We start from the raw sequence: 6000 nt of genomic DNA on the forward strand, positions 1-6000 counted from the left end.
GAGCAGTCACAAACACCAACCAACATGTGAATAAATACAGTACATACATTTTGACTATGAGTTCAAAGTGTGATTGGAGCCCTCAACACCTGAACCATTTACTTAACAAGAAATAAATGATCACATTTTATTCTATGCTGCCTGACGCATGAAACTGTATCTTTTAAATGGCCTGTGCTAGTATACACAAGATATGTTTGCTTTGAACATAGCCCTGAGTTGCAACAAACCGTATGGACTGAATTAATTAAAAACTGATTTATGGCAAGTGGAACATTTAATTAGGGTTTTAAATATGATACACTTTGTAACAATGCTCTGCATTCTTCACAAAGTGTCTGGGAAAATCTGCCCTATAACTTTTGAACATTTACCGTATTGGCTCGAATATAGGCCGCACTTTTTTCCCCCACTTTAAGTTTTTAAAGTGGGGGTGCGGCCTATATTCGGGCTCTAGCGCCCGACGCCCGGGACATGCAGTCCCGGGCGCCGGGCAGGCAGCGGGGTTAAGATACAGATCCCCCGCAGCGGTGCAGGGGACCTGCATCCTTCTCCCCGATACGCTCAGACAGCCTCCCCTGCCAGCACTTCCCACGGGGGGGGGGGGTGCCGGCACGGGAGGTTATCTAAGCGTTTTACCTCTGCCCACCCCCGACTTACCGGAGCAGACTCCCGGGTGTCTTGCGGGGCCGGCGGGAGACATTTACGCAATACGCGCATGCAACTTCCGGTACCGGAAGTTGCATACGCGTATTGCGTAGATGTCCCTCGCCGGCCCCGCAAGACACCCGGGAGTCTGCTCCGGTAAGTCGAGGAGGGGGGGGCAGAGGAGGACAGCGACAGCGGCAGCGTATCGCGGGGAGGGAGGACAGCGGCAGCGTATCGCGGGGAGGGAGGACAGCGGCAGCGTATCGCGGGGAGGGAGGACAGCGGCAGCGTATCTCGGGGAGGGAGGACAGCGGCAGCGGATCTCGGGGAGGGAGGACAGCGGCAGCGTATCGCGGGGAGGGAGGACAGCGGCAGCGTATCGCGGGGAGGGAGGACAGCGGCAGCGGATCTCGGGGAGGGAGGACAGTGGCAGCGTATCTCGGGGAGGGAGGACAGTGGCAGCATATCTCGGGGGGGGGGACAGAGTGGCAGCATGTTTTTTTTGGTGCTTTTTTAAAGAAAAAAAACTTTTTCCTTAAAAAAGCACCAAACTTTTAGGGTGCGGCCTATATACGGGGGCGGCCTATATCCGAGCCAATACGGTATATGTTGTTTGCACATTTTTGTTTGGTGCTGGCTAGCAGTCAGAATAGTGTGTGCACACTGGCAAGCAGGAGATGTGTTCAACCAAACAGATGTCCACATCTCAACAGGTGCACCCTTACAGTCTAAGCTGGTGGGTTGTGAATGAGAGCAAATGCATAGATTGTTTTTCTTTTCTTTGAAGCTCCAGGGTTAGTGCTTCTATGTGAAAAACAAGGTGCCAAAAACATATCCAAAATAAGGCCACAATAAACACTGGATCCCCAAGTCTTCTTTCTTTGGAAATCCCTCCATGAATTTGTAAGGAGGTATAAATGTTAATTTAAAGGGGATACCCTTTTACCTGACATTATGTGAGTCTTTTCATCAGGTGCACAAGGACAAAATAAAAACACAAGAGTAAGTATGTCTATAATTCCCAGATTTATTATTGAAAAAATATGCTTTAACAGGATAATTCATCCTATGAAGAGAGTCAAAAGAATATCTTTTTCTTGGGCATTATCTATGTACAATGGCAGACAAAACTCATACATACATTTATAAAGACCCCACATCCAACAAAAAATTAAACATTAAACATGTTTAACAAAATACATTAAACAAAAACAGAGAGCTAACAAAACCTTTTTATCATTTTAATATCTTTCCTCAGCGCCATCCAGAGTCAGAATCTTGTTCCAAGTTCTTCTATGCCTACACATAGTCTAACCTGTCACCTGTACAGATAGCAGCTCTTCCCCAATGAATTGGTTCCATTTATACACTATACATTGGGAGCCAAGGAACCATTTGAACGCTAAAGTATTTTCTGTGAATTTAAATTACCTATCCAGTGTTATTGGACTCCCTGGCTTTTTGATCATTTGCTTCCTGTTTGACCCTGCATCTCTGCTGCCTGCCCTGACCACAGATTGGACTGACCACGATCTTTCTTAGCCCCCGGCTGTTACCACTTTCTTTATTATTTATTTTTGTTCTCTGCCACTGGGTTCAACTCGTGCTAATAAGAAAGCTCACCTTCCCATTACATTGAGTGCAGGTTTCCACAATCTGCCCAGGAAAAGACACAAGCAACATTCACTGCGTATGAACTAGTTCCTGAAGACTATTTAGTTAGAGTCAATTCAATCTGATCAAAGACAGCCAACATTTCAGCTATAGATCAACGAGACAGCTGACATAAATGTTGCAAATAAAACACATAGAAAAAATAAACAAATCAAACAGCAGTACATCGAACATGGTGGCAAGAAAACATTTTGATAAACAAAACATGCTTAAACAATCCAGTCTGATGAAAGCTTACACAATCCAGTCTGCCCACAAAAAATGTCTATTGAATGAAGGCATAACAGAATAAATAATAATAAAAAAAACTTCCTCTCAGTCCAGGTAAAAGTCACAGTGCACAAGAGCAGACAAGTGTCTGCTCATCACCACTTACAGACTTGATCAGATGCACTCTCACAGTCTATGCCCTGTAGAAGCAGCTCAATATAAACCCTTACTGTGGCAGTGGATCCAAACAGCTAGACAGCAGTCAGATATGATACTGTGCATCTTCAGTTACTGTCACATATACAATCAGGCAGTGTCCCACAAACAGCACACAAATACCAAAAAGACCACTCTGATGTCACACTTTGTAAGAAACTGACACACATTAAGATACTCCTGACACCTGTCAGTCACTCATGTACAACCCTAAAGCCCAAATTACTTGCACAATAACTTGTGTTAGGTTTGCAGCACTTAATTTATCACAGTATAGCGAAAGACAGTATAAGCATAAAGCAGAAGATGACATTTTTACACAAACACTGCAAACAGCATTCCTCTAATCCAAAGGTACAGTAAGACAACCATGTTCTTAGCACGTCTCATACAGTCATATAATATTACACAGGTCAAAATATATCTCCCTCACCTCCATCCCCGTGTTTATTCATCTAGCCGTCCACAGTATCACACATCCAGATACTAAGCGCCTCTCTCACACAATGGCACAAGGTTATTTATTTCAAACTCACCCCCTAATTGTCTTTCAAGAATAATTTAGCTTTACCAAGCATCTCTTGAAATCTTAAAGTCAGACACAGAGGTCTACTGAGATGCACTTACTTGTTCTATCTGGATGGATGTGGAATAGCTGAGTGAGGCAGAAGGTCCATTGCCGACAAAAAGCTATACCAAACGCAGCTCCAGATCCGCGGAACCTGGCGGCCTGGGCGGAGACATCTCCGGGGACACACCGTGACTTCACACTCTGGATACAGTGTGACACCAAATGAGAATGCCACAGTTATGTGACACACAACCACATCACAGGATACAGCTGACTTCTGCTGTAGTAAACCCGTGTCCCAGGTTACAAGTCACACATTGTAGCACAAAGTTCTGAATTCAGAAACATCGCCGAATCCGAACGCAGAAGAAGCCGCTCCAGGCAGTGAGCTGAGGCCAGTGAAGGCTGAAGTTCCGGCCGCTCCTGTCTCAGGACCCTGCTCAAAATGCGAGGGGAGGCGGCACTGCTCATGCGCCGGAATCCATGCCACATATTAAATGTGGGAGAGGCATTCTCGGTGACAGACACACAAAGGATGGCACGCAGTATCACATACACAACCCATAATTACACTAGACATAGTGGCAAACGCACAGCAAAAACCACACTAAGACACAGAAAGACCGAAAGACTGACTACAGCGCTGCAGAGACCTCAAGCGACGCACACACCGAGGAGGCGATATACACAATAAATGACGGAACACAAGCGATGTGACAGATACACACCGAGGAAACAAAAAGTGACACTCGGTAGCGCCAAAGTATAATACACAAAAAGTACAAGAGAAACCATAAACAGTAATAAAAATTCCTCCCCATGTACAAAGAGACAGCGATAGAGAAATTATATGGACGCCTTAATTACTATTGTCTTTTCGCGAATGCAGTGTAAAGTAGCCCTAGCAATGCGCGGGGAAACAGATTCAAGACGGTACCCTGCAGGTAATCAAATATTGAAAAACGGTCTAAAAATATACGATTTCTATTTCACCCCCATAGTAAATAGAGATCTGATCACTAAGCACTGGTGCTGCTGTGGGCCGATTTTCAAATAGCGGTCCTGAAAACCGTTTGAAAACAGGAACCGGAACACTGTGGGAGAGACTGCCATCTGCCCACCACAGTCTGAAATGCAGCCGAAACCGCTAGAGCTCCGTGTTTGAGGTCATGGCTTAGTTCTTGGACACCAGCGGGACATTTTCTAGGGTGGTGTTTCGGAATAGTAATAAATAATAATAAAACAACATTTTTATTCCATACATTAGAGGGAAACAATTAATTTTATGGGACCACTCAGCTATTATATGGATTAAAGTGATGGTTGCCATGGCTTTTTAAAACATTACATTTATTTATATAACGTCAGCAACTTCCATAGCACCCTACAATCAGAGTCTGTAGCATCATTTTAAAATCACAAACAGCCGTTTCCATGCCTCACAACTCTACTTCCATGTCTCACGTCTTCTTGTTCTTGCTTCTTTTTTCTCTTCTCTCTCTGCTTTCTTTGACCGCATCTCCGTGGACATAACCTCCTGGTGAACTTCTGCCAAAATGGTGGAGCTTCTAGTGATGTCCTTGGAAGCAACTCCCTTTTGCCCTAAGATAACCCTATGTAAGCATCCGCCAAAATGGCAAAGCTTTTGGTGACATCCTCAACCCAGAGTGGAGAATTGGGGAGAGGACGTCAATGGAAGCTTGGCCACTTTGCACTACTTTAACCTTGTGTGAACTTCCACCAAAATGGCAGAGCTTCTGGTGACGTCCTCTGCCCTAATTGGAGGATTGGAGGGGGAGAGATGTCACTGGAAGGTTCATTATATTGGCGGAAGTTGGCTGGGAGGTGATGTCCGCGGAGATGAAGATGAATAAAGAAGAGAGTAAAGAGAAGATAGAAGAGAGGAGAACAAGAATATGTAGAGCAAGAAGATGTGAGACATGGAAGCGTAAGGGGCCAGCAGATAAGATAAGGAAAATGAGAGTCTGAGAGAGTGCAAGAAAGTGAGAGTAAATTAGGGTGTGGGACAAAGAATTTCATTTCCAAAATTAAAATGGGCCCCCGGTTTTTGCCTGAAAAGAACAATCAGGAAATGGAATTAGACAACAACAAAATTGTCTGAATCATTTTGAGCCATTTGCACATATATAATTGGCAGCCAGAACACTATGCTGGAGTCTGCTTTGGCAATTTTGGCAGCCAGAAATCTATATTGGGGTATCACCAATCCCCCTGTCTTGACCTGGACCTTTAAATGCTGTGTTAAAAACTCTGGAGGGCAGGTGGCACTCTTTCCCACACTGTTTCAGTTCCAGTTCCCGTATTTAATCAAACCCGTAGTCATGCTATCATCTCACACTATCCTATTGGTGCAAATAAGATTTTTGTCATTGTTTTACATATGATTATCAAAACATTTCTCATTGGACCAATATATCTGTACCACAGAAATCTCATATACACCTGTACATCGCACATAATACCCTACTATAATATGAAACCGTTTTACTGTTGCTTTTAAAGGTGATCAACTACAATAATTTTCCAACTATTTAACATAGGAGTGTAAAAGAGAATTAGGACCAATATGCCTCTACTGCACATGTGTCCTACACATCCCTTTGTATAGACTTCTACAGCATTAAACAATTTCAATGTGGGTTTTTGCTGCAGATAAAACT

General features: G+C 44.0%; 1 protein-coding gene across 1 annotated transcript in view; it reads right to left on the bottom strand.

Annotated features, from left to right (window-relative positions):
• The window catches only part of C7H3orf70 (chromosome 7 C3orf70 homolog), a 62348-nt gene extending 58481 nt beyond the window's left edge, over positions 1-3867 (bottom strand). The window contains exon 1 of the mRNA XM_053470964.1: positions 3376-3867. The gene's annotated coding sequence lies outside the window, so the exon portion shown is untranslated. The remainder of the gene's footprint in view (positions 1-3375) is intronic.
• Positions 3868-6000: the final 2133 nt, after the last annotated feature.

The sequence above is a fragment of the Spea bombifrons genome, chromosome 7 (assembly GCF_027358695.1).
Source record: "Spea bombifrons isolate aSpeBom1 chromosome 7, aSpeBom1.2.pri, whole genome shotgun sequence".
In the NCBI taxonomy this organism is placed as follows: domain Eukaryota; kingdom Metazoa; phylum Chordata; class Amphibia; order Anura; family Pelobatidae; genus Spea; species Spea bombifrons.